This window comes from Doryrhamphus excisus, linkage group LG12 (assembly GCF_037039965.1).
Source record: "Doryrhamphus excisus strain RoL-2023G ecotype Guam linkage group LG12, RoL_Dexc_Guam_v1.1, whole genome shotgun sequence".
NCBI classification, from domain to species: Eukaryota; Metazoa; Chordata; class Actinopteri; order Syngnathiformes; family Syngnathidae; genus Doryrhamphus; species Doryrhamphus excisus.
Genome location: NC_136368.1, coordinates 17,394,062 through 17,412,366, shown reverse-complemented (window position 1 = coordinate 17,412,366; position 18,305 = coordinate 17,394,062). Strand labels below are relative to the sequence as shown.

At 39.3% G+C, this 18,305-nt stretch overlaps 1 long non-coding RNA gene across 1 annotated transcript; it reads right to left on the bottom strand.

The window, feature by feature from the left end:
• Positions 1–2,268: 2,268 nt before the first annotated feature.
• On the bottom strand, positions 2,269–18,101 carry LOC131136259 (uncharacterized). Its single transcript, XR_013629567.1, has 4 exons — positions 17,989–18,101; positions 12,098–12,204; positions 4,377–4,415; positions 2,269–3,142 (listed from the first exon to the last, which is right to left on the bottom strand). It is a non-coding gene; the product is annotated as an uncharacterized LOC131136259 (long non-coding RNA).
• Between the last annotated feature and the right edge of the window lie 204 nt (positions 18,102–18,305).

Sequence of the window (18,305 nt, the reverse complement as noted above, 5' to 3'; positions counted from 1 at the left end):
TTGCTGGTGTGCTGTTTGCTGACACACTGCTTCTCCGGGACCTCAGCCAACTTAGTCCGGACTTGCGGTGTTGCAGGTTATAGCCTCTATTTAAAGACAGATGTAGACGGCAGGAGGTACATAATTGTGAAGCCACATTTTATGTATGTCGTGAGATTTGTTTCAATGCAAAGTAAGTGTCTTGGCTCAACTATTTTTTGGAAACATTGCCAGAGAATAAGACCTTCAGTCTAGATGGATGATGCCATTGTAAAACCTGAAGCTCCATCTTTAAGTCCATCTCTCACAGATGCCATCCGATAGTTATTGGAATGCAATCGCCCTTGTCCTCACTGAAAAGTCCATTCAACCTTGTGAAATGTTTCTGGGCTTGATGCATCATACTGAGGATTTTAAGACATTGCAATCATCATCTTACTGCATCCAACCTCAACAATGATGTTGTATAGTAAGAGTCATGGCTTATGCTATTCAACAATTCTACTATGTTCAAAGAAAACAAGCGTTTTTCCATTTGCCATCAGGGGTAATGACAGTGTGACTGATCGAAAATGACAATCTATGGTCTTCAACTTTTGATCAACAGATGAACAGCCTGCTTGAGTTTCATGCAGTGTTCAACACAATGCTTTTGTTTCTTCTTTTTGAGGTTTGATGCTCTACTTACAACCTGGTTACAATCCATCAACGGAAAAGGCCAAGACTTGTAATTTTCCCTAGTCTTGAGCTTTCCGTCAGGAGTGGATATGTCGCCCTCTTATTAAAAGAAATTTTTGATCAAATAAACAAAAGTCCCCTGAGTCACTATGTAGTCTAGTGAAGAGCTCATATAGGTGACAAAAACATTACAAAAACATTATTATGAATTAATAAATTAAAATCTGTTACTCTTTTTATTATTTAAGGGTTAGGAGTACCAGTGAGAGCACAGCATGATACGACCATCAGCATGATTGACAGTTACTATAGTGGTCTTAGGTTTGAAAGCCTCACCTTGACCCTTTCAAACTTAAATCTTCCTGTTGGCGCATATGTGTCATATGACCATAAACTATTTGGCTTGTCCATGTGGACAGCTGCAAATTTCAAGCTGGAGGTTTTATTTGCAAAGCAGGGGCTTCTTTCTTAGTCAACGAGTACAGCTGTATCCATAAGGGAAATCCTCATTGTGTTTGTATACGGTTCTATAGTTGTTAGAAATCATTCATTTTCTACCACTTCTCCTCACAACGCTGTCTTTGGGCGAGAGGTGGGATACACCCTGGACTGGTCGCCAGCCAATCACAGGGCACATACTATAGACAAACAACCATTCACACTCACATTCATACCTATGGACAATTTGGAGTCGCCAATTAACCTAGCATGTTTTTGGAATGTGGGAAAACCCACGCATGCACGGGGAGAACATGCAAACTCCACACAGAGATGGCCGAGGGTGTTGTTTGAAATAACGTTTATTTTTTAAAAATTGGGTAATGTATTCACTCTTCACTCTTCACGCTCTGTGATTGGCCAGTCACCCACAGCGACCGCCGTCCTCGTCCAGAACTAAAACCACCACAAAAGTCACCTACACTCTAATAATTCCTTTGTCACACACTTTGTCAGCCACTCGTTCTCTTGCATTGTTTCTCTTAGAATCACTTGGAAATTTGGTGTGAACTGTGCTCTCCATCACACAGTAGTCCACTCTTTCGAAACCCATCGGTGATAGTGGACGGTTAGCTGTCCGAACAGTCCAAAGAGAAGCTTCACTAATTGTACAAATGTTATTAGCTTCCACTGCAGCTGCACTTGCTGGTAAAACACCTGGCAGCTTTAAATGTCTGTCCAATCCCGATAAACAAACAAGTTAGCAAAAGAGGACAAATCACTGTTAAGCCTGGCAAAGACGGCTGCTGTTGGAATAAACGCCGGCAGCGAGAAGGCTGGAAGGCATTCTTAGATCCCTTCTTACATACATTCTTCTACCAAATGTGGAGAGTCATCATGTTCCAATGGGCATTTGTTCAGAGTTACAGATAGAAAGAGATTTTTATCCCAAAGTGTAGCTTTGAAGGATCATTTAAAAATTAGTATTATTATTATAATTAATTAATTATAATTAGCAAAATTAATATGATAATATTATAATACAATATAATTGCACTTTGAGATCATTCATTTGATGTAAAGTGCATTATAAATTAAATTTATTATTATTATGATTAATAATAATACATAATAATAACAATATAATTTGATGGCATACCGTTACACCCCTATTACTGATGCATGATTTTTACTGAGTTATGAAGGAGCAATAGAGATTTTAAAAAGCTCATCTTTGACCATTTTGACTGGTCTCTCCTTTTTTTTTTTTATCTTTAAGGCTTGTCTCTCCTTGCAGAGAAATCCGTGGGGGCTTTGACAATCCCACCTGCAGAGAGAATAATATCCTAAATCCATATTAGTGCTCTTTCCCGAAAGCTTTTGTTAACAGATGGTTTACCCAAATCTCTTGGACCTCCCTTCCAGAACCCCCACCCCTGCCCCATTTGATTTTGGGCTTGACATGTGTTGGTTGGAACCTCTTCTAACAAAGGAGATCCCATAAGTCCCTTTACTTTTTTTTTATAGCCATGGTCATTATCATTTGTAACAAACGCTGAAAGTCAAATTATTCTGCGTCTCACATATGAATCTTCACTCCATCAATCATTCTTGTTTGACCTCGAGGGGGCAAAATTGACCAGAAGTGGAAGCCTTTTCATCATGTGTGCTGCTCTATCAGAATTTCCTGCAATCAGCATGTTTTGATTCACACTTCACTGCTGATATTTCTCAGCTGGCTATGAGATAAGCAGTGAGGATTGCTGTGCCAGTCCCAATTAGGCCTAAACCGGCACTGCTCAGGAAGTGTCCCCGCTGCTGGCTTTTGCAGTACTCGGTCATTAAGCCTCAACAGGAGTGGCCAGTTAATTGTAATCCCTGGGCGCTGGAACAACAGCCACACTGTGGTGAACTCGGTCCAGTTGAAGGTATTTGTCGCGTGTCAGGTGGCTTTGTTGCTAACTTCTTGTCCCGCAGGCAAACAGCCAACGACCAATCAGCGCCGATCAACAGTCATGTCAGACCAGGCGTGTCCAAACCTTTTTCACTGAGGGCCCCACACAGAAAAATTAACGGATGTCAGAGCCATGCTCAATGCAACGTAGCATGGTTAACGAATGTATTAGGACACTTACAAACATGAGAACAAAAACAATGAAAACTAAACATTTTAAGGGTATTAACTTTTTTTTTTTTTAGATTTCCATTTTGTATTTTGCTGTCCTAATTTGTGGACACACACTCAAAGGACTGATATGTTTTTTTGTTTGTTATGCCTTCATTCTGGAATATTCTGTAGACAGTTTAAAAGTGCTTTAGCGTCTTTGTGTGTCTGTAGCTTTAAAGGAAAACTACAATCCTTGTGTGTCATAAGTGCATCTTTCTCTTTTCTGTGCGTTCTTAAGATATAAAAACAACTAAAAAGAGATTGCTGCGAATGCATGTATTGGGATGCAACTATTCCGCTTAGAAAGCCTTCTGAAAAAACTCCAAAAAAGTTCCGCCTCATTTACCTAATATGAGACTGATACGTTTTTATCTCATAAATTTTTCTGTACATAGTGTGGCTCTTACCCTTTTTTGCAATGTTCTGATGTTCTTTAATTGTATTCCTAGACTATAAAGTTAAAAAAGAAATGTGGTCGCATATGGCACCCAGACCACACTTTGCAAACCATTGTATTAGACAATGAAACGTGTGAAACACACACAAAAAGTTCAAGATATTTGACTTTTGGGTAAAATAAAATTCCAGGATGAACCTAAAATGCACTACAGTAATGCTTCTCAAATAGTCCGCCCTGGGAGACACAGTGAGGTGTAAGGGGGTCAGTGAGTAAACATAACTTATAGTTTTAAGTTGTTGCAGATGTTATCTCAGCTCATTTTATTTGGAATGCTCATACAGCCATGCAAATAAATACATATTATTAGCTTCTTAATAGTATTTTGATTCTGGGGCAGCGGCATGAAATGTATTTATACCTTGGAGGGGGGCATGGCAAACAATAATTGAGAACCGCTGCATGCTGCTGTTCATGTTTCAATCGAATAAATAGTTTTTGTTTCTTTAAAATATGAACTTATGACTTTAAGGAAACCCTGGAAAAGAGTATTCATATTTTAACATACAGTAATATCTTTTGGGATCTAATGGCTCCACTGAAGCCTCATAAACCAAGTGGAGTAATACTTCATCATTCCCCTGATGGTTTATATAACACTACTCCCGTCAGTGTCCCACTTACAGTAGCAGGACAGTGTTTTGTGTTAAAACTTGCCTGAGGAATGTCGTCTTGTTGATCCCATTCTGTGGGGTCCTATTTGTGTGTTCCAGGGAGGAATGCCAGGAATGGAGGCGTTGCCACGTACACACATCAGGGGACATGTCATGCAGAAAGAAGAGAGACTGATTGATGCACTTAAACACAATATAAATACTGGTAATGGTATTTCAGACCGTTCCTGAATAGATTTGCATTTGTGTTTGTAATAGTTTAGTAATAGCTGGGAATTTCATGCCGAAAATATGTTTGGGAATTATGAATGCAGTTCACTTTGTCAAACCCTGGACTAAAAAAATAAAATCATGAGTAAATGAAGCTACTTATTTGGATAGAGTACAGGAATGATGAAAGGGTTAAGTCATCTTTTGCATATGCCGGTCTGACTGTTTGCCCAGTTCCTTGTGGTAATTTGTCATTCGTTTTTCTAAAATCAGTTACTTTTAGCGGAAATTTTTCTAGTAATGTGGACATGTATTAAGTAGGGATGTGCCGATTTTGACATACAGTAAAAATTAGTTATCGGCTTGCATTGGTTTTTCTGTGAGTGATGACGTGCTCCTCACAGTATCAAGTTGAAAGCTCAATGTGTCCGTGGGTTGTAAATTTGAATAAGGAATATTTCTTTAATAGTTCCAATCTAATATCAGACCAACACCCAGCTGGAATAGCGACAGCACAATAACAGATGCATGGTATGAGCCCAGGTCACTGAAAGTCCAAAGTGCCATACTTTGCATTGTTGATAACTTCTTTACAATAATAAATGTTGCAGAAAAGCCATAAAAAGACAAAGGAAAATAATTTTCTATGCCACTTATCACCACCAGAGGGCTGGGGCGGTATGCTGGAGCCTATCCCAGCTGTCTTTGGGCGAGAGGCGGGGTAGACCGGTTGCCAGCCAATTGCAGGGCACATATAGACAAACAACCATTCACACTCATGTTACGTAATTAATCAATAAACATATATTCACGTGTTACAAAGAGAAAAACAAGTCCGAGATCATCATCATGTCATGAAAATTTCATGAAATAAAACCTCAGTTTTAAAAGACCCAGTTTTTGTATTATTCGGTGCTGAAAATTTTGCCTCAGTTGTCATACAGTGCCTCGGTTATAGTACAATATTGAGTGGAATAAACTAAATGTTGTACTATTAATGACTTCTACCGGACTACTCCTAGCATCGGTTTATTCAGCCATCTTGAATCAGCCACCCAACACCAAATCTTGTGATACTTAATTTACACATACTAAGGTATCCTGTACTGCACATTCTGCTTACCCGGGACCCTAACAAGGATAAGTGGTGTAGAAAATAGATGGATGAATCTGGTGCCGGCCAATAACATACATGCAGCAAACTTTGGACACCAAGGTCACTATTAGTGCATCTCGTATTACACTGCAGGGCATCATATTATACCATGTGTATGCTGTATATTATTTCTGTGTGTCCATAGAGTTAGCAAAATACAATGCACCGTACATGAAGCCACATGTGAACCTGATCTGTTTGATCTGAGACAGGAGTTGTTAACACAGCATGGGAGCGTGACCCTCCTACTGTACCCGTCAATGTGGAGTGTCACCTCATGATGGCTGCGGCATCCAAAGTTAGCACGCGATCTTGTGTCAGCCGCTGTCAAGCTGCTGCAGGTGCACCACCTTTCCCACACTGTGGGGGCATGGACACCTTAGCTGTCTATTCAAGCGACACATAGCACAGACCAGGGCATCGGGTCGGGCTCCTCCCATCTCAATAGTACAGAACCGCTCCTTTCTACATTGTCCAACAATGAGCACAACAAATTACACAAACCAGGGTGGGGTTCTTCCAAGTACGCATAAAAGACCCTGTCACATACACACTCGCAAGGTATCCTTTATGAAAGCAATGGAGGAAGAAAGGAGGGCTTTATGCCTGTCTTATGAGCAACTTAAATAATGACTGCTGTGTGGCAAAAAACTTTCATTAATTATTAATATTGTACAATAATATACTCTTTTCATTATGTCTCCCAAGCATGAGGGAGTCTTAAAGTGAAACATGAACTTGAATGCTCAAAAAGTGTAGAAATTCATGTCTGGTTGTATCCTTGAACATGTCAAAGGAGCTGCTTCTCTGAAATGGACAGTGATTACTAGCAGTGCAGTATTGAGACTTCATCCTCACAATAATCCCGTATCTCTCTCTCCCTTGCAACGTCCCTCTCGGTGTGCAAGACAAATCCAAGGATAAAAGTTAGAAATTGTTTCATTTTATTCCTGTGGAATTTGCATGTTTTCCCCGTGCGTGCGTGGGTTTTCTCCGGGGACTCCGGCTTCTCACAGTCCAAAAACATGCTAGGTTAATTGGCGACTCCAAATTGTCCATAGGTATGAATGTGAGTGTGAATGGTTGTTTGTCTATATGTGCCCTGTGATTGGCTGGCCACCAGTCCAGGGTATACCTCGCACTTAGACCTTTAACATCCTGCAGTGTGTATACCGTATATGTGTGGAAGAGTGAGCCAATCCAAGGATCCCTATGGTAATTCTATTACAACACATTTTAATAATAATATTGATTTTATATACAATAAAATTAGTGACACAACAATTGCGTTACCACTATATAATGTGTATAAAACACTCAGGGTGTGTAATTGCTGCCTTTTTATTGGCCTTTTTTTCCTCACAAAATAATTGTGCAGCTCTGATTAGCTTTTCAATGTTTAGCTAACAAGTGCTCAGTTTTGTCAAAGCGGTTTTAACCAACAAATATGGAATTGTTACTGGTGTTAAGCTTGCATACAATATGTTCATTCTCCTTCATGGTCTTAATTTCTCTTAGCCAGTGACCTTGGAAGGAAAGCCTGATGACAAAACGTGATTTTGTCCTCACAAAACCCATTAGGAATTCATTAATTCACAGATTAATGTTTCTAATGTGGTTTGGAATGTGCCATGGGAAACATTAACATGTTTATGCACATTTTCATAATACAATTCTTAATATGCCCCACTCTGAAAACTGCTACTTTCAGCACTACAATGTACACTACAAGGTACAAAACAAGAACACAAGCCAGCATAATGAACACTTAAATGTGTGCAATGACAGATTTATGAGGAGTCAAAGCTCTACGTTTTTCTTTTCTTGGTGGAGACTTAAAAAAAAAAAGTATTTATCGTTAAATGCCACACAATATCTGCTTATTATTTTACAGTGACTGTAGGCACTATGACTTAAGTAGCTCTCCTGGGAAGCCATAAAGCAGCTTCTAAAACAGCACCTCGCTATGGACATTTTGCACCTTTGCCATATTCATTAAGTAAAAATGTTATTTTTTTTCTAAAACCACTGAGGAGCCTCTAAATGAATGCCTTATACGTATGTTGCTGTGATGTCCCTTGTGGCATGACCATAAACATTTTCCTGACTGATTATATACATACTGAGTGCATGCATTAATTGTGTGAATGCTGAAGAGCACATGTTTTTCTACACCAAAATTATACGATTTATTGTTTTTATTTTTCACCATTTTTGAGTATTTCAATTAATTCATTTGTTTTCTACTGCTTATACGAGGGGGGTGGGGGTGCTGGAGCCTATCCCAGCTGTCTTCGGGTGAGAGGTGGAGTACACCCTGGGCTGGTGGCCAGCCAATCACAAAGCACATATAGACAAACAAGCATTCACACTCACATTCATACCTATGGACAATTTGGAGTCGCCAATTAACCTAGCATGTTTTTGGAATGTGGGAGGCCTCGGAGAAAACCCACACATGCAAGAGAAGAACATGCAAACTCCACACAGAGATGGCCGGTCAACCAACTCTCTACCTTTTCTTGTCATTCCTGTCCCTACTCTCAGTTCTAGGTTCTTGGCACTCCTCTTCTCTCTCTTCTTATGGGCACGTCCTCCTTCTCTCATTCTTTGACCAACAGTAACCCAATTTCCACCGGCACCCTGTGGGTGAACAGCACTGATGGCGGTTGTTGTTAACCCGGGCCTTGACTGATCCGGTATGGAAGTCATGTTGTTGATTTGCATAGTTGGTTTGGCAACATTTTTACGTTGGAGGCCCTCTGTATTTATCCAGACTTGGGACTGGCACAACAAGGCAATGGCTTGTACCCCATTGAGGCTACATGTAGATGCAACTCCAGAAGTAAAATGATTTCCAGTGTCTCTGTTATTGGAATCATTCTCTAATTAAGTATGTGTCACTCAGTTGCTTGTCCTTGATGGAGTCAGGGATCAAAATGGCATTGGGTAACCGGTAAAAATGCAATTTCACAGTAATTACTGATTACCTCTTCCGTGCCTTCTCCTCCCAGTCCATCCAACTTTTCCCTAATCCTTTGTCAATCCCGCCCTGCAGTCAAAGTAACTCCAATTATGTGCTCCCACTTACTGAAATTAGGGGGTTTATTTAAAATGAACTGTTAGTTTGAGAGTTCCATTGAGTGTTTTTGAAGAGCGCAGACTAATACGTACTTACAACCAGATCTCAGAGTGGAGGTCAGCACTAGTTTCTGTAAAAAAAAAAAACATACAGAAAGACATTTTCTGTGTACCAGATCAGTATATATTTATGAATTCATTAATAAAAGGTTTTTGTGTGTCCTGGCTGTCCTTTTTGGTAGGACAGCTGGTGAATTAAGTACAATTTTGTAGTTATTTCCGCATTTCTCCACACAATATCAAAACGGTAACACCAGAGAACAGCATAGCGCACATCTAGAACATATTTTTGTCTTGTATTTTAATAAAAAAATCTGATTTCCAGTATTTGTCTATGATATCTAAGAATTTATTTGAAAGAAAACACACAGTTTTGACCAGACTGCTGTCTTGTAAACAGGCATTGGAACAAGGATGCGGTGCTCTCAACTACAGATCCTGTGAGGGGGAAGGTTGGAACCAATGACCTTCAACCCTTCAGTTATACACTACTCACAAAAAGTAAGGGAAATTTAGCTTTCAGATAAAATTAAAACCTTAATTCCTAAACTTTATATATTTCTGTACTTTATATCTAACTGTTGAGTGTTTCCATTTTGATCCTGATATTTGAGCCCAATACCACATTTTGTGAGTGGTCCAAAATCTAGAGACACTACAAACAAAGCACTCAGCAGTACTAACATCATCTTTTACATCCCAGACAAATCATTTTCTAACTATTGTTAAAAGTAGGCTTAGAGCACTTGGACTTGTTTGACTACACGTTGAAGAAATTGGCTGGGGGTGGGGTGTTGTGTCAGTGTTAATGTGGGTAACCTCGGTAACCCTCAGGCCCATGTCCCCTGAATAAGTGTTGCCCTCCCGAGTGGCAACAGAATGGTCAAACATTATGTCAAGGGTAATTAAGGTCCAAATGCTCCTGACCCTGATATAATCCCCTTTGAAAGGATCTCCAACTGTTTGCTGTGATTAACAAGGACTGTTATGCCGGGAGGATCTGCCTCTGGTGAGAAGGCTTTATTGGCCCCTTTTTTTTTTATCACCGTATAAAAGTAGCCTCCAAGAGCTTCACGAGTTGTCCACAGGTCCCAGAGACAACAAGTCGGTGCTTTGAGCTGCAATTGAACATTACTGACCAAATGGCTGGCTTGTTACAGACTCCGTAGGCCATAAAGGACCTCGAAAGGAGGCCTGTGAGTAATCTCCTCACAGTATCTGCCTCTGAACACTCTGAAGGGGTTTTCCATGGACATAAATTCTGAACAAGTCCACATTCATTGAGGACTTGAAAAACAACACCGCAACAAGCAGCTTGGTCCGTTCATGTAACTTCACCAGAACTTGATCTGACACATTTGTAGGTTAAATAAAAGGCAAATAAAGTAAAGAAACAAACATTTTTCAAAAAGTACATATAATGCCATTCTGTTTCATTATGTTTTAAAAATTAAATCAGTTCTGGCGGTGCGAGGTCGGCAGGTTGATTTTGGGTTCAGTGCAGATCCAGTAGCTCTGAAGTTGGTAACCCATAACAAGATGTTATGGGTTTGGAACTGGTACGGGATCATGTCTACCAAGATTGAAGTGCAAACGGAACGCTTGTTGTGTTGCAGTTAGAGATTTGTTTGTTTTGATAAACGTTTCCACAATGAAAGCGCCATGCTCATCAGTCCAATTCATGGCAGCAACTGAAAAAGAAACGAAAAAAAAAGGCATTATATGTATTTTTCGAAAGTAAAAACATTTTTTGTTTCTTTACTTTATTTGCCTTTTAACCTACAAATGTGTCAGATTATTTTGCCTGATCCTGTATAATCTAAATACAACTTTTTTTTTCATTAACCCAGGAAAAGCCAAATCAGCAACAATTGAAATGTGTCCTAAACATCTTTGTGTCACTCCATGAAGTTCCTAAGAGGTATAGGAAACATTTTGGAATGGTTATCATATGACCGTCATTTCACAGAAGCTCATATCTACAACTTGATATTCTTGGCCATTAGATCTAATTTTAAAGCCATTTTACATTTATAATGCTGCAATAGAGTACAAATATCATATTTAAACTGTTCTTACTATATTTTCTGTAATTAACCTATATAAAACACACTAGAAAAACACACCCAGGCTTTTTAGGAGACCTATCTGTTTTTATATCTTCTGTACAGCGACCTTAGGTGTCCTGAAAGGCGCTTTGAAATAAAATGTATTATGATTATTATACTATTAGCCCATTGTATTGAGTTGTGGACTCCTAGAGCGCAGCTACACAAAATAACCAGCACAGAAAGCTTTCTAGAGCTTCGAGAATCTGTACCTATTCCAGCTGTATTCCTTTGGATTTCATGCTTCCTGTCTGTTTTAATTTATCCCACGGCCCGCCTCTTGCAGCCTATTTTGTAATAATGGATCTTTAACAATGAGGGTCCCTGTGACCAACTATTCCACACGCAATACCCCACTTCTATCACTGACCCCGCACCCCACAAACACGGACCACAATCAACTATCTGTTGACTCAGACCGAAGTGATGGCTGTCCTTTCTCGTGTCCACCAACGGTCACGCTAATGTGCTAAGGTCACAAGATTAGTCTCAGGGGTCATCTGAGTTTTTAATATGAATTGTATGAACAGGTCAGTGTCCGGGACGGGGGGTGAGGGGTGGCGATGATGAGATCCCCCAAACATGCACATCGAGGCCTAAGTCTGTCCCCGCTCCGCCCCTTTCCCTTGAACCAAACCCCAAATCCCCAAATCCTCAACCTTTCCCTCCCTCCTCCTTGTAACACCCACTCCACTCGTCTCCCCGCGAGGACACCAGCACCCCATCCGTCCTTTATCTCTTGGGGTAGCGCAAATCATGCAGAACTCACGAGAGGAACATGCTGTGTGTGAGCTCATCGGATTAGGATTCAAGATAGGGGCAGGGCGCCTCAGAGAGAGCCGGCGTGGCTTCCTCTACCCCATGTGCCTTTCCTTCACAGCCAATGTTATTTTCATTTTGGAAATATGGTATGTGCACACCAGGGTGGGCAGATTCCAACCACTGATACAGCGAAGCCTGTTTAAGTTGACCCTGTTTATGTCAACCTGTCAAATTCGACCAATTCTTTACTATAGTATTATTACAAAAAAGTGCACAATTACATTGAATTGTTAAGAGTTTTTGCAAAAGCACATTTGTGCTTACGGCAAAATCAATAAAAACAAACAAAGGAGTGGGAAGGGTACTAAAGAAGGAACTGCCACTTACCTTCAAAAGCGTCGTCATTGGACCAAAGGTCCTTTCTTCTTGGCGGCAGACTTCTCAGCCATTCATTGGATAGGATCAAATCCAACCAAACAACATTAGTTGTTGCCCTGATGGAAAGGACATGGCAGTTTAAAAAACAAATGAATATAAACCCTGAGGATGTTACCAAAAGTCAGGATTCACAGCTCTTGTTTTGGATAAAAAGCACAAAATTTCCAACCGGCCTTAAGCGTGGCTTCAGAGAATTATTTGTTTGCTATCATTTACAATATAAACACCCCAAAAGAGGAAGAAGTATAAATAGTATGCCATAAAATGTATCTCTGGAGAACTGAAAAACAGTCTATAATTCATTATCAAGGGCTATTACAGGTCAAAATATCAGTTTCAGGTTATGCTCATACGGGCATGGATACTTTAAAAATGCATATTTATGGCCTTTAATCCAAGCTCGAACATGGGTTTTTGCCCTTAAAACATTTTTTTAATGTGTCGGAACTAATGAATGTTGGACCCCAAAGCTGAGACAGATAAACTGAGTAGTATAACTGTGTTTATTGTAGACCATAGATATAACAAACATACAATTAGTGACATAAGCTAGAAGTATTAGGAGAAGTAACTATTGGAAGTGGACAACACCAAACCAGAAAAATAGCAACAAGGTCAAGGCATATACGATGCCGAAGACAGATACAAACTGAATAAGACTTACAATGATGCATGCCTAAAAGGAGGAACGAAATTGGAAAGACAATAAGAACTAGCTTAAAGGGATATTTTGGATTTTTTTTTTTTTTTTTTTTACATGAAGTTGTATGACATCCCGCTTCATCCTGTGAGCTGAGTTCTAGTTGGACTTTAGTGATGGGGAACATAGTTGTTGTTGGTTGTTGGTGCCACTTAAGTAAAGAGTTTGTCTTCTCAAAACAATATGCATTCAAAAGAGTAAGACATTTAAATAAAAAATGCTTTATCAAAAAAAATCTTGTCACTGTCCACATAATTTCTATCTGAGTTTTCCTAGTTCCATTGATTTCTGTTAAAATGAACAGATTTCTGCATCAGAATAAAGATGTTTTTGTCATATTATGTCAGTGGAAAAGATACAGTAAAAAGAGTGTCTTATGTGGTGACTTGAAGAGCACCCAAAGACCAGACATGTTGCATCACCTAATGACAGTGTAGATCACATGAAGCTTCTGCCAGTGTAAACATGAGACAAGCCTTTGATGACAGATGCTGCTGTGTGTGCAAAAGTAAAACCAAAATTAAAGCAAAGCCCTAAATGCTTGTTCGCGCTCTAATCCAAGTAAGGTCCATGTAGTTACAGTGCATTACTTCATCTCATATGCATAATGTACCAAGGCCAGCTGTTTAGATAGTATGTATGTTTACGTATGTGTTTTATGCTTGTGCATTGATGTATATTCTAAATCAGTGGTTCCCCTTCTGAAGCCATGTAGCCCTATTCCTGCATGCTTAATAATTTAGTAATAGTAATTTAATAGTAATTTTAATTTTTTAAATTAATTTACAATTTTTTAAGTAATTTTTTCAAGTAACTTATACCACTCTGATGATGGCATTGTTCCCTTTGAATGAACTGAATGTAGCCTCACTTCAGTTACTGTTATTATGAGCAATAAGAACTAAGTGCTTGCTTTTGTAAATATAACATGATTTGAGCTGTATGTGCATGTTTGGATGTGTTTCCTGAAATTTCCAAGTGCCTGTGAATGCAGCAGTAACTTGTGACCGAGAAGTTAAGTGATGCACCAGTCTTGGAAAAAGCTAGCTCAGCACTGATGTCAGTTTGCTAGTTTTGATCCTGCTTGTTGAGTATGAAGTGTCCATAATCTGACGGGAATCTCCCCATGGTGTCCCAACTCATAAAATAACCACTGCCCCCTTCTTAATTGGAAATACAAAAACAATAAAAAAAATAAATAAAACAAAACAATAAAGCCTTGTTTTTGAGTGAATATCTACTCCCAATGACAGGTTTTCACCACTGCACCATGCAGGGAATAATTGGAACACCAATATAAATTATATCTTCAACATTAAACACTCTCAATGCACAAAATAATCATTTCGACTTGCTTATCTGCTTATATATGGCACACTGAGCAATGAACAACTTGACACTGTCTCCTTCCCGCTCTGATCTCCTTGCTCAGTGAGGTGTTCAAGTGCACTCTTAGTTGTGAGTGTTAGGCGCTAATTGTTTTTCATTGTTATGCATGTACACCATGGCACTTGGCGTACCCCACTTTGGGAACCATGGTTCTAAATCAAGCAGGTAGTTCACAATACATATTAACCAAGCTATAGCGACATTGTTATTGTAGCAGATAAGTTCTTGAACCATGTCCTGTTATCCTTAGTTGAAATGTGTTCTAAATGTATTTAAGGAGGCACAAGGACTGCTTACCGTGTGGCTGATGGCAGTTGGATCATGACCACTTTGTTTGTCAGCATGTCGCCAATAATAAAATGTTGAAAAAAAACACTTCTTATATGCCTGTATAACCAGCTTGAGGGCAACAAGTCAAATGCTAGATATTTTTATGTTTTGCCAAATGAATACATTTGACTGCCAAGATGGAGGATTATATACTCAAGCTCACCAGGAGTTTAAAAGACTTTTACAACAAAATATCAAAGCTTTTCCTGGATGAGGATGTACTTCACATACAGATAAACGGTAAGGCCACATATGTATTTCAGTTAAGGAAAAAAAAAGTATATAGGACTAATATGTATTTGAAAACAGCAGTCTTTGTATTTAGAAGGTCATAGGTTTTCTATGCTCTAACAACAAAAATATTCCTATTTGCCAAAATTCACTCATCGCGGTCGGGTCTGGAATCCATTTAACCACGACAAACGAGGGATTACTGTACGCAGATTCAGAGCGTAAAACTGCCTCCCCTCAGTATATACTTTGCTAGTGTCATGACACTAGCAGGCAGTAATCTGGGTTAATATTGCCAGCTGGACATGATGAACCATAGAATCAACACAAAACCCATAAGAAGGGGATAAAAGGGGGTGATAATCCCTTCTATTGTGGACAATACATACAAGGGTCTAAAGTATATGTTGGAAGGGAGAAATGGGGGCACATTATTATTTTCTCCGGGCCTGAATGGTTCTGAATACACCAACATTATGCATGCACATCAGTCCTCCATTGACCTCAGTTGCTTTGTGCAGACCCGTATCATGATGGATCTAAGTTGATTGGTTGGAGTGTGTGAGAAAATGATTTGTAAAATTACAATTACAGTAACTCTGTGTCTAATATGAACATTTAGCTTTTCTATGTCTCATGCATAGGCATTGTAAAAATACAATACTTGCTTTAGGGTACAAAGGCACCTTTTTTTTTTTTAAACTGTCCTCTTTGGCAGCTTAGTCATGCGGTAATGAGTGATCTGAATGCTTTATTGTGCCAGGACACACAGAGATGGCAGAGAACAAAAAGCAATAACAGAAAACAGCAACAACAATAACAACAACTGCCTGCTTATGTTTGTAAGAGGGGGAGCAATTGCATACAATAACATCAATAACAAAGCTAATACAAACAAAATACAACAATTTAAGTTACCCGGCCCTCAAATATCATGAGTGTGGATTTGTAAGTGGCAAACTATTTAGTGTTGCTTCCCATTTGCTGTGTTTTGTGTTTCCCTTTTCAGATCAGTTTTCCGGTGAGAGCCGAACCAACAAAGCACACCTGGAGCTGATTGCCGAGTAGAAAGATGCTGGATGGTTCCTTCAAGCATTCCTCTGCACGACTCGCTCTCGTTCATGGAGCTGAGAGAACAACTTTTGGCCTGCTTCCTGTGCAGCATATAACAATGGACTTGCATTGCCTTGTTGTATTGTCCAATCTGTCCCAAACTGATTTGAGCTGAGCTGAGTGGGATTTCTTTGGAGTGGCAATAGGGATGTCCCGATCCACATTTTTGAGCTTCTGAGCAGATATTTGTTTTTAAATAGTCTTACCAATTTGATCCTGATTTTTTTTTATAATAAGTTTTTGTTGCAAAATTTGACAAATATGTGGAGTTGAATATGGTTATGAAAATTCATTAAAAATAATGTAACCAAAATATGTATATATATACACTCTTTTCAACGCAATAGTAACTATGATGCAGCAGTCCAAGCACAGTGAGAGGAAACTACCGCTGTAGCTAAGGAGCTGAATATCCAATGTCCATCATGAAACTAACTTTACCACAGTATACCTGAATCGTCTGCATGGTGGTGTTGCGTTATTTTCTTTTTGCGGTTGGTGGGACTCAAGTAGCAATCAGCTTTGAGGCGCATTACTGCAACTACAGTGTTTGAGTGTGGCGGAGAGTTACAAACGTTTTACAAATCAATCCGATCTTATGACAGAAGCCAATTTTTATCCGATCTTCAAAATACAGCAGCCGATTTAATCCTGAAGATCAGATTCGTACATCCCAACTCAGTGGCCTTGGGTTCCTGTTTTTTGTAGAAGACTACCTTGTAGAACAATTCTTATGCGCATACAATTAAAAATATGTTTTTAATCCACTGTCTTTGCTTCTGCATCTGGGGTCCAAACCAATCAACAACCCAGCGTCAAAAATACAGTCCATTAAGATCGGCAGCAAATCGTGATCGTCTGGTCATATTGCTTTTTCACAGAGAAGGCAAAATGAAAGAAGCCGTGTCATTTGATTTACTGCTCATCCATCCACTTGAGCTGTGATGTTCCCCAGAACTAATGGCATGACAACCAGTGAAGAAGGCATAAAAACATCATCACATGCATCACACTAACGCTTCAAGCTTGATTGATGTCTTCTTATTGAAGTAACTTCTCACATGTGGTTTGGAAATTAGAGTAGGTCTACATGTGCTTCATCAAGCCGAGATCTTAGGGCAAGGACTCATATACAATTATGTTGCTGTTTGAATTGAAGTTAATGTGTTGTTATTTTCCACTCAGACAACAAATTCCATCCATGAAACTTTCTTTTTTGCTCCAGTATTTTATGGTCTACAAAACTTGTGTGGATAATTGACCATTTAACCTTTTAAAATCAAGGCGATAGCATTTTTCCATCTGTGTTGGCATGGGAGCTGACACGCCGTACTTCAATACACATGATATACATTCAGGTGATCAAAAGAACGTCGGATCAGAGGTCAACCAAACCAAAAAAACAAGACAATTCAAAGCACAACCACTGAAATGTGCAAATTTAAGTGAATAATGTGTTAAATATGCTAGCAATACAGCACATTATGAATAACAGAAATCTCCTGACTGATTTTTCACAAGATTTTGGTAGAGACTGAATGAGCTCAGTCAACATCACATAAAGAGGAGCCAAATCCACAACAGGAGACAATTCATATGATATATTGTTTGTGTTGCAAGGTGCTCACTAAAAAGCATCGCGTCTATTTATAAATTGATGCTACATGGTACTGTAAGCTAGCTAACCAACGTCTGTTAGGAGGGTAATGGCACGGTTTATGTGTAATATGTGTATTTGTTTAGGTAGACATGCACAGTATATGTTCTTTTTTTGGATGTTTAAAATAATATGCAAATATTTTGTGTTTGAATTGTCTGAAAAAGTAGAAAGGGACACTGTTTGTTGGCTTGTTGATTTGCTGTGCAGGTCTACTTATGGGAAACAAAATGGCTACTGTGTGCTTGACATACATGTTTTTTTTGTATGTGAAATAAATAAAATAAAAGCATTCTGGATGAGGATGCCAGAGGGAGACATTGTGTCCGGCCATCCTTATTCACATATTTCCCCCTTTTCAGGGTTATAACATTTACAGAAGGTGAGTGTAAGATTTTAGTTGTAAAAATAGCTTCTTACTAGCACGGGATAGCCATAGCTTCTGAAACGCACACCAGACCATGGGCTTGAGAGCGCTTCAAGTTCATTTCACCAGACAGTCCAGCAGCATTTCCCCCAGCACACACAACAGGCCTTCTCCCCAACAATTCACCCCAGCCCCTTTTACCCGTGCAGGGCCAACCATAATTCCCCAATGAGAGGGTGAGGCAATTTATCTAAAAGGTACCATATTTACACTTTCAACACCTTTCCTTTAGGTTACAAAAGCCTTTCAATATTACCACACTTAAGTTCAAATTTCTGTATACATTTTAACCACTATATTACATTTAACG